The sequence below is a fragment of the Ambystoma mexicanum genome, chromosome 10, assembly GCF_040938575.1.
Source record: "Ambystoma mexicanum isolate Mex_15411 chromosome 10, UKY_AmexF1_1, whole genome shotgun sequence".
In the NCBI taxonomy this organism is placed as follows: Eukaryota; Metazoa; Chordata; class Amphibia; order Caudata; family Ambystomatidae; genus Ambystoma; species Ambystoma mexicanum.
The window spans coordinates 203,073,809-203,085,863 of NC_090932.1; positions in this window are offsets into that span (position 1 = coordinate 203,073,809).

Below are 12,055 nucleotides of genomic sequence, written 5' to 3' on the forward strand. Positions count from 1 at the left end.
AGTTTTAACTTCGGCAGGTTCATTTTCTCTGCTGTTTCTGTATGTTTCACCTCCTTTTTTCCGTTTTTACTTTTTGTTGGTACATGTTCCATGTGGCCATGTTACTCTTTGTGTGCTTTTGTTTCTGTTTTAACCTGTGTAATCACATGTTTCAGTTCTCCTGTGTCCGACAGACAGGGTATTCCATTGAAACTTCACCTGGCCCACTTGGTCTAGTTGATTGGTCTCTGAACATTAATTATGCATTCGGTTCAAAGGAATATTGTTCAAATCAGCTCCTCTAGAGCCCCAGGGCTGAACAATGTGTCCAATGTTCTTTTTAAAGGCAACGCTCCTGCATGGGCAACAATCTTAACTATCCTCTTTAACAACATTCCCAATTCCGAATCAATGGGCCTCATTCCGAGTATGGCGGTAAGGGATAGCGGCCACCGGTAACGAGACCGGTGGCGGTAATCCCTTACCACCATACTCCGAGTTCCCTCTGCGCCCTCGCCCTTAACGCCTGCTTTGAGCAGGTGTTGAAGTCGAGGGCGCAAAGGGGCCTCCAAGCCAATAACGGTGACCGTAATGAACGGTCACCATTATTTGCATCTTCCCCATTCCCATTGAGCCCTATGGGGGCTCATTTGGGAATGGGGAAGAGCCTTGGTGAATGGGGAATTACCGCCCCGCCAACCTTGGAATGGGGCGGTGATTCCGCCATCCACCAAGGCGCTGCCGTTCCGGGTACGGCGTCAACCAAGGCGTTAATAGCGCCATTGGTTAGCGCGGTACTCGGAATGAGGCCCAATGCCTCCACAGCCCATGTTATTCTGATATATAAGAAGGGTCCTAGCTCTGACCCAGCAAATTATCGCCCGATTGCAATTTTAGATGCAGACAGCAATGTTTTTTCAGTCATTCTTCTCGAGCATCTGAAGACCTGGCAAAGATCTATTGGGAGAATTCCCAAGGGGCAAACAGGTTTTCGTAACAATCATAATACTGCCCTTAATGGGTGCTCTTAAGGGCAATCCTGAACAAAGTATGGTGTGGAAAAGAAAAATGTCTACCTAGCAACAATTGATTTGTCCACCGCTTTTGGTGCAGTAGATCGTAACATATTGTGGACCAAATTAAAAGGGTGTGGAATACCAGTTGGCCTTATCCCACTATTAATTGCTCTCCACTGCAATACAAACATCAAAATCTATTTAGATGCCCCTGGTTCTCTGTCATGTAACATTCCCACATTGAATGGGGTAAAACATGGAGGTGTATTGGCTGCTTGCCTCTTTAGTCTTTATTTATCTGATGTTGGGGATTGATTAAGGCTGCACTGGTTTCTCCTAGATTAGATACGCTGAAGGTATCCTGGCTCACTTATGCTGATGACTTCTTGTAATTTGACACAACTTGCAGGGGCCTTCAGTGTCTTCTAAATGCATTTTTGGCCTTCGCCACCAACCATAACTTGTGTATCAACTCATCTAAAAGAAATGTTCTTACCTGCGCTTTAAAAAGAAAAAACTTGTCTTGGAGCACACATTTTACACCGATCAGGTTCAGCTACAGAGAGTGGAACACTTTACCTACTTGGGCTTTTCAATTTTGTCGCGTGATTCCAAATTGGGCTTGAGAGATGGTCTGCTTGCCCGAGGAGTTACCTTGGGCAATCAGTCAATGCATGTTCAGTTAAATTATGGTAGGTTTTCCATTCTCCCGGCTATCCCATTTTATGATGGGAAGTTAATCCCGAACCTACTGTATGGCATTGAGCTTTTCCCAGACTGGGGTAATACTTTTACAACTGTTGAAGGTAACCTATGGAGATGAGTTCTTCATGTTTCTAACGGTCTTACCATCGCGATAATTTGCTATGACTTTAGGCTCCGCTATTGAAATGCAGAGCTCAGTGGAGGCTCCTGGCTCTCTACTATAACATTCTTGAGCTTCTAGAGTGAACACAATGCACCTGCAAAGTTAGAATTACTGCTCCCTTTTTATCAATGTACCCCCACTCATCTGTCAGTTGAATGTTCGCCCGTTTCAGATGGAAACAAGAACACGCATATACTTTAAATACACGGTTGTGATATACACCATTAATCTCGCTGCAGTGCTTGTTTCTTAATGGCAGTGATTGTCACTCAATTTGCTTAAAAATTAATTTTTTGAATCTTTAAGAAATCAGCATTTGTGCCGATGTGGAATAATAGCTTCCTGCCTAGAAAATCACTTTGTCCGTATGTGCCGCAATTTATGAACGCACATAATGTCAAGTAAAAACCAACCGTGCAGCCTGCTGGCAAGTTCTGACTCAATTATATGTTGCTTTCCCAGCCTGCCTCCCCTTTCACATTCGGATTTCTGTAATTTGCTCTCAGCTGGATCCTGCACACCTTACTTTTCTATTTACAGGACCTTTTATGGTCGAGAAGTTCCAGGTGGATGAAACTATGTGTGTATATCAAGTTGCAAATGCCTAGTTATGTCCTTCGATGAAGCGCTGTCTGACTGTGTTTCAAACTTGGATTAGACCTTATAATATTGTGTTATGTTCCAGATCATTCATTCATTCATGCATTCATTCATTCATTCATTCATTTATTTTGCCATTTGTATAACGCCTTTTACCATAATTATGGTCCCATTTATGTGGGAAGCTACAGTTCGAATTTGTGTCATTAAAGGTATCTTAATTCTGATGGCAGAGGGGGTGCTGCGCAGTAGTGCTTGTGTTATAAGTGAGTGCAGGGTGTGCAGAACGAGCCAATGCCTTTTGCTAAGTTACAATGGTGTGGTGTGCGAGGGGAGAACATGGGTTAGCTGTGCAAGAATATGGTTACTGTAAGCTAAATGCTAAATATGGCTGACACAGTTGGACTAAACGCAAGGTATAGGTACCTTATACGATAAGGCCAAATGCATGTAGGTATATGCTATTAGGTAGTACGAGTGGTGCAGTTTTACTGGAGTACAATAATGGCTGTACACCCCACCTACACTTCTTGAACATTTATTTCAGAAACACAGAATTATTTCCGTAAAAATGTGCAGTAACACCTGGAGCGTTCCAAGTCCCGAATGGGATTACCACAATAACTGATCTCAGGCCCAAATAACCAGACAGACTCAAGAAATATGGCAAAATACAACTTTATTATCAGTTCAATAAAGTAGGGAAACCTGGCGAACAAACACATTGTATCTCACACACTCTCAATGAATTTTCGGTTACTCAAAAGGTTTTATACCTCAACATAGATCAGCTATGATGTCATCCAACGTGGGTAACAATAAAAATGTATTGGGTGGAGGGATTGGTTAAGGGAAACGTATATATACCTATAGTTTATATGAGTGCTAGGTTCATCATTGGATGCCCCTTACCTGATAGGCATGCCTTGAACAACCTCTAACTATGGAAAGTACTGTCTTTTAATACATATACTCTTAAAGGATGTGCCAAGTCTTATTATTATGTTTCTCCTTTTACTACTTAAATCAATGATTCAGCCCTTATGGATCAGCCCTTCAGGATGACACCTGTTTCGGCTTCTTAGCCTTTTTCAAATCCGGCCTATGTTTCAAAAACATGCAAATGAATTCGAACAATGAACATCATATTTACATAATAGCCTTTGAGCAAGGGCCAGTGACATAAATCAAGGGGTGGTGATGGAGAGGATTTCCAGGGTTTGGAAAGAGACAGAAAATAAAAAATAAAACACAAAAAACAAGAAATAATATATATGTATATATATATTACATGGCCAAGGTAGTGGCCATGTAGTTATGGTTAAGTTGCTGTTTCCATAGGAAGAGCACTTTTTGGGCAGTTTATAACTCCGCTCCCCCTGGACGAATCCTCACCAAACTTTGCAAAAAAGTATATGGGCCACTCTGAAATTTTTGTAAAGTTTGGTGAGAATTCGTCCAGGGGGAGTGGAGTTATAGGGGGGGTCCCAAAACATCTTTTTTTCCCATAGACTGAATGGGGGGAAAACTTTGCGCATGGCTACAGGTGAAACCACTGGATGGATTTTGATGAAATCTGCGGCAGGTACAGGGGCTTGGTCCAGAAAGCGTGCTTTTGTAAATTTTGTCACCATACGTGCAGTACGTTTCTTTATAATTATGAAAAGTAGGTCTGAAATAATTAGTGATATCTATGTTCGCTCCGCGGTCACACTTCCCTTTTCGGTCAACGAACAAGAAACCGATTGGCTAAGGGGCTGCCGTCATGACCGCATACACGCGACGTCTCTGCCCATTGGCTGCTGTGAGACGTGTTCTGCATCAGATGGTTTGGATGCGCCCGACACCTTGGATCCGCGGAAAGCGGAGCAACAACCAGCGTACACATGCTTTTTTCAATAACCTATTTTGCTGTGTCACAGAGCATTGGGAAAGGTTCAGACAGTAAGAAATGGGTGATCTATGCATTTGTTCTTCGGTGGTCATGATGTAATTTCTATGGACACCTTGTACACACATTAAATGTGGGGGGTAATAACAATAGCACTTCAGTCCATGTAGTGGGCAGGACATTTGTAACACTTCAGTCCATGTAGTGGACAGGAAATTTGTAACTGTTGAAAGCACACTGGTATATGTAGGCAACATTGAAATTGACAACATGCCGTGAACGCATTATTTTTCCCAATGGCTATTATTATATTCATTAGTACGCTGCCATGGGTGGCCCATGCTACGGTGGTTATGGCCAGGGGCTACAGTCTTAACATATGGGTGATTAATGCACTTGTTCTGGGGGGTCGCTCGTCATGATGTAATGTGTATGGACATCTTGTACGCACAGTACACTTATACCTACTTAATGACGTATGTTCTATGGCCTCCTTGTACGCACAGAAAAGGAGGGGTCCAATAAGCCCAGTATTTGAGCCCGTGCACTGCATGGGGGAGTTGTTACATTTCTAAGGACACGTGTGGAGTTAGGGAACATTGAAATTGCCAACAAGCTGCGAATACATTACTGTTTCCAATGGCTATTATTATATTCATTAGCATGCTGCCATGGTTGGCACATGCTACGGTGGTTGTGGCCAGGGCCTAAAGTCTTGGATGCATGGCCGTCGGCCGAAGTCCAAGGCCTTACTTCCAAGACTGTAGGGCCTGGCCACAACCACCACCGCATGTGGCACCCATGCATACACCCCTTGTGTTGTATTTTCATTGGCAAGTTGTGGGGAGTGCGTGCAGTGTTGGGTGCATGGCCAAAGGCCATGCACCCAAGAACAAAGAGGTAGTTGTGGGGAGATCCTGCACTCTTGGGTGCAGGGCCGAAGGCCTTGCACCCAATAATACACTTATACCTACTTAATGACGTGTCCTGTGGCCTCCTTGTATGCACAGAAAATGAGGGGTCCAATAAGGCCAGTATTTCAGCACGTGCAGTGCACAGGGGAGTTGTTTGATTTATGAGGACACGTGTGGTGTTAGGGAACATTGAAATTGACAACATGCCATGAATGCATTATTTTTTCTAATGGCTATCATTATATTCATTAGTACGCCACCATGGGTGGCACATGCTATGGTGGTTGTGGCCAGGGCCTAGAGTCTTGGATGCATGGCTGTTGGCCGAAGGCCAAAGGCCTTACTTACAAGACTGTAGGCTCTGGCCACAACCACCGCCACATGTGCCACCCATGCACACACCCGTAGTGTTGCGTTTTGATTGGCAAGTTGTGGGGAGTGCGTGCAGTCTTGGGTGCATGGCCTAGGCCATGCAACCAAGAACAAAGTGGTAAGTACTAGACTTGGACGACACTGCACACCCATCCCATGTAAGATCTCCAGACATACACCTAGGAGGGAAGCCTCTGGGCAGAGGTACTGAAGGATAACACACCTATAGAATAACCCCCACTACCACAGATCACCGAGGGGTTGTGGGGAGACCCTGCACTCTTGGGTGCATGGCTAAAGCCCATGCACGCAAGACTGAAGTCATAAGCAGTGGAGTTACAATTTAATGTGTGTGTGGTGGATTGAGGTCGTTGTGTTGATGCCCTAGTGTCTTCACTTAATGGCTGTAGACGATGGTCCGAAAAGTAAATTTATAAGCAGCGAATTTACAAGGACCATGTTTTACATATACAGTGATGGTTGTGGATAGGAACTGTACTTCTTGAAACTTGGTTGTAAGGCGTAGGTGGTAGGTTACTCACCGCAGATGAAAGGGCAGCCTACAGGCACTGTAGCATTTTAGTACCATAGATTAGACAAGTAGATTCCCATGTGTAGAAAATGCCTGCCAATATACTTACTCCTTACTTTGTTCAAAATCCATAAACTTTTTAAAAATGTGTTATCATACTTGGTGGAAGTATCACTTTTTCCATTTCTGTGATGAAAGAAAAAGGTGTGTTAGTGTTTGCAGTTTTCCAAATTCACCACATTGCATAATAGATAGTTACCTTTTTTTTTAGACCCTCATATTTAGTTTATAAACCAGTGTACTGTGCATTGAGCTCAGTTTCTGTGTTTGCTTTTCTAATCCTTGGGTCTAAGGAAAAAAAATCCTTGTCGGATTAAAAAAAAAACTTCATTTCATATGGAACTAAGTACTTCATTTTTTCCTTTCAGTGTTTTTTTCTGATCAATGTTATGTTTGTTGCCTTCCTGCCCATTTTTAAGAACAGTTAGATACCTGTAGGTGTATTGTAACTGTGCATTTGTTCCTACAGATTTTTGATACTCATTCATTTGTGTCGTTGTTACATCCTGTTTCCTTCATCTTTCCCATTAATGTTTTCTTTGTTGCCTTCCTGCCGATTTTTAACAACAGTTAGATACGTATAGGGGTATTCTGCCTGTGCATTTGCTTCCAATGATCTGTGATAATCATTTATTTGTGTCATTCTTCCATCCTGTTGGGTAGTTAGATACCTGTGGGCGTATTCTAACTGTTTGTAGTCTTTCACATACTTTGTTCACAATCTTGAAGTACACATTATTTAGTACATTTTGGCTTCAAGAACATTAAATACGCATTTGTTAGGTTAGCTGGCAACCTCTGCTTTACGGTAATGGTGCTATCATTACATTCAACCATCCAGAATTCTTTTTAATGTATGCAGTGTTGTGACCTGCATTGGTTGTAGCTCCTGCATGGTAGATTATTCCTGCTGTTGTAAAGGTTTTCTTTCCAAGTGACACTTGGCCGTGTGAATCCAGTCAGTTTGCAGTTGTTTTTGGTGCCATCTGCATTATAACGTAGAAGCATAAGTAGTATGTAGGCACTATGTGATTGTATCAGTAAGGTAGAGCGATTGTCAGAATTGCAAATACTACATAATCTGCCATGGTTTGCATTTTGTACAAGTTGCTGAAATGGAATGCTCTCACAATTTGGTATGGAAACATACACAAATCACTCATTTGGGATTTCTTCCTGTATCACTTTGTTACAGAGAGTGCATGTATGTTTCTACATGTACGAAATTTGGAAGATTTCATTTACAGGTATGCTTTTGTTTTCCAATACTAATAGTATGTGCATTAGAAATTCTTGTGGATCTTCTTGTGAGTTCATAGTGAATCTCACCATTCCAGCACAGTCGTCCAATTGTTGCCTTACTCCATGAACACTGTATGTGTTGTCAGGATTGCTTGTTGCATTTCTATGCAGCACTAACATTTGCAAACACAATTGGTCTGTGCTGTGCAGGTAAATATTGTTAACAATTGGTGGCAATTGAAATAGAATATTCATTGCTACATTTGCATAGCAACTTACCCCACATTCATTCGTAAATTTGAATGGGCCAGCAAGTTCTGTATCTGAGTGCATTTTTTGGATTTTCTGTTGCTTCTTTGCCGACGTTCCTTGTTTACATTCCCTAATAGGTTCTTCTATGTTTGCGCCAATTGATGAAACTTTAGCTTCTTTTTTTGTGCAGAATTTCCTGTTGCATTCTGTTGCATTTCTGTTTCATTTACTTTTCTTTTACCACGTTTCACTTTCTCTGGAACAGGGTATTGTTTCAGATGAGGGGTGTACAGTGAACGCAATCTATTGTATTCTAGAATGCAAGGAATATCAGATTTGACTTTACTTGAATCAAAGTTTATTAGCAATAGACCGTCAAGTGTATGTAAGCGTGATAATGCTACGTAGCTCATGTCTTCCTTAAACACTGTCTTTCCTATATCTATCAATGCTTTCTCTAGGGTAAGACCTTGGGATTTATAAATGGTAACTGCATATGCAAGAGTTAGACAAAATTGCTCTCTACGTACATACATGTCTTTGAAGAGAAGAAATCGAGCCATTGAGCGCCCTATCCTTTTCACTTCTGAAACTTTATCAAAGCGAATATTTACAAACTGAATGTTGCTATCACGTGGGTATGATTGAAAGCCAACAACTGTGCCCAGTGCTCCATTAACTAGCCCTTGCTCTATGTCAAGGTTACGTTTAAGCATTAATCTACAATTTAATGATAATTTCAATATTTTTTCCAAGCCAGCTGTGTTGGAGATTGAATTTTCTAAACTATTTAGTCTTGTTGTGGCTTGCTCACAAATGGGTACTGTCAAACCATGTACGTCTAGTTTGTCTGTGGTGCTAATTTCTATTATTGCTAGCATTTCTTAATTTAACATTGTTTCATTGAATTTGAAACAGCTTGCAAGAGTTGGCATTAAGGCCATACAATTGACATATTTGTGCGCTATTTGTTCCATGACATCAGTTGCACATGCATTATCGCCATGAAGTGCATGTATATGCCGCTTTTTCAATACAGCTTGTGCTTCTTGTGATAATACACCAACTCTTATACTTTTTAAGATGTTGGCATAAGTGAGATATGCAGATTGCGGAATGTTCTCAGTTAATTCTCTGTATTGGAAATGTTGCCAAAGGTTGACATTACCTATGCTACCAACAGTTTTCTGGCAGAGTTTGTGGCCTAAGGTTTTAATAATCGGTTGTCCTTTCACTGGTGTCTATTGTAGAAGATCTCCGAAAACGATAATCTGTTTCCCTGCCAAGAGTTCTTCGTTATTACTTTTAAGTACTTCTTTCAATCTGAGATGAAACAAAGCCAACATTAGATTGGAGACCATGCTCACTTCATCTTCATCTATTAGTAGCATTTTCATTTGTTTCAATACTCTATGTAATTCCATTGCAGCTTCTGCAGAAAGTTTGTAGTAGTCCAATTTATTTGATCCAGCTTCACCACTGACGTACAGCAGTATAGGTTTGTAATTTTGGCAATTACATTCTTTATTTTCGTGTTGTACGCCATGCACAATTTGTTTTGTTACGTCTTCAAAAAAGGTGCGCTGATCGTTGTTAAGTTTTGCTTGTTGTAGAGTTAAGTCTTCTGTATCTTCTGTGTCTACAAGTTCATTATTATTGTTACGGAAGCACACACACCGCAGAAACTAGTCCCCACGCTCAGCGTAGGTGTCATCAATGATATTTGTGATGTCATCTTTGATGTCCTGGGTGTTAGTCTTAGCAATGCACGTAGATGGTGCGAGTTATGGTTGCTTAGCTTACTATAATGGGGGAATATGCAGTGGTGTTTGGTTGCACTGTGAAGTATAACATTCCTTTAGTGAATTTTTTTTTACTGATTGTACATGAATATGTATGGCAGGGAAGGAAAAGAAAGGGGCTAAACAAGTGATGTCGTCATTGATGTCAGCATTGACATTTGAGATGACATCTTTCTTGTCCTGGGTGTTAGTGTTAGCAGTGCACAGTGGTGCGGGCAGTTATGGTTGCTTAGCTTACCATAATGGGGGAATGTGCAGAGTTTTTTGGTTTCACTGTGTAGTATAACATCCCTTTAACAAAGTTTTTTTACTGATTGTACATAAATATGTATGGCAGGGAATGAAAACAAATAGGCTAAACATGTGATGTCGTCAGTGATGTCATCAGTGACATTTCAGAGAACAGCTTTCATGTTCTGGGTGTTAGTGTTAGCAGTGCACAGTGGTGATGGCAAGTAAGGGGGCTCAGTCTGCCATAACTGGCGAATTTCAGGGGTTTTTCGTTTTTAATTTGAACCACAATGGGGAGGGCGAAAACATTTTTTTTAGAGAAGTGCACAGGTTTTTTGTAGGCCAACTTAACCATAACGTCCCCTCAACAAAGTTTTTTTTGTAGTGAATTTTACAGGTTTTTGGGAGGGCAACGTAACCATAACGTCCCTGTAACCATTTTATTTTAACTGAATGCCATAGGTTTTCAGTAGTATAAATGCATCATAACATTTCTTTAACAAAAAATGTTGACTACATTTATCAGGGTTCTAATAGTAACATGTAAGCATACGACTGTAAAGGAACATTTGAAGTAACTGCCCACCTTTCGAAGAATTCCACATTATCATATGCTGATGTACAGCATGGGGGCGTGTTCAAAGAGTCATACACACTTCACAATGACATGTGTAACTGGTTGATAGTGCGAAAGTACATTGGGTATTCTTGTAGGAACTTCTAACTGCAAAGTTTCCGGCACAGAACTCCACAATGCAAGTGTGCAACACAATATAAGCAAGAGTACATACCAAGGTTTCTGGATCATTCACCCCATTCCTCCCCAAAGCGGGGGGGATGAATGCCATTGGCAATCGAGATTTTACAGCAGTAATTCGTGGTACCAAGAAAGAGGATTTGCTGTCTTCAACTGGAACGCCTCTGGCCTTCCCGGCTGAAGAAAACAAATCCTTTTTCAAGATGGCCACCATATAAAGGGAAGACGGGCATGGGATAGAAAGCCTTCTTCACTTTCCATTGCAGGCTGCAGAAAGCAAAAAAAGAAACTGTGTTACCGTTATGGCAGCACCACATTTGTGTTCCTTGATAATGTGTGGTTATGAGCAAGACATTTACCAGAAAAGCAGTCCCTGGTAGATATGGTGACCTCAATGCATTGTTTTCTGCCTTGCAGTAAAGGCTAGTAGCCATATCCCCAACATTGTGGGCACTACCCATACATAGAGGCTACGACACAGAGACAGAAGCTGTACCGTTAAATATGAAAAGACTATCACATGCACAACACAAAGCTTTTCAGTCGTTGCCAATGACCTTTACATACATGTGTTGTACATGTACTCATTTATTTCTGTAAAAATGTGCGTAAAAACAGCAAAGGAGTAGTGTACTTACGTTGACATAAAATGCCAAACAAACTCTGTGATGCAAAGCGCAATGACATCAGAAATACTGGATGCAACACCATTACCACTCACCTTTGGACACATCATTTTGTAAGTGACACAGGTGGAAAGGTGTGAAGATATTTGTATTGGGAGGGTGTAACCATATATTATTGTACAAACATTTCTGTGCATAGGGCATCTGGGTGACAGAAATTGGGCTGACGGTGACAGAAATTGGCCTGACGGCACTAATGCATATGAGATGGGCCTGACCCTCCCGTAGCCAATGCAAGTGGTATGGAGTACCTTTCTCCATGACGTTCCTTGGCAGCTTAAACAAATTCATCCATATGGACGTATGTGCTGTGATGTAGCACCTACAAAAGAACACATTACGACCTGCAACGTAGCATGCCACATTGTGAAAACAGAGAGTAAATTTGTAAAGAAAACACTGACATTTAAAAATGTGTCCAGTAGTTTTATTTCACAATAAAGTGAGCTAAATCTTCGCCCTATGCAAGTAGTAAAGTAGTTTTGTTTTACAATGAACTGTGCGAAAAGATGGCACTATTCACTTTTCCATAGAAGAATTAAGTTTGTCTCTTTGGACGACAATGACAATGTTGAAGGTCACATTGTTTTTTTCCACACACAGAAAGTAAGCATTGCCGCCACAATAGTCGTTTTCCTCCCACATTGATGTGCAAGACAATGTCAACCGCTGTGATCTACACCACCAGAAATGATGGAATGTTACTTCTTATAGCGACAGCAGCGTAGGGACACAGAGGGCCCACACGATCATCCCAGTGAATTATGATGCTCAGACAGCCGGTTATGAACAGTTGCATTTGATGGTTAAAGAACCCGTCACTTGGCATCTGTAATCTGTGACAATCACAATA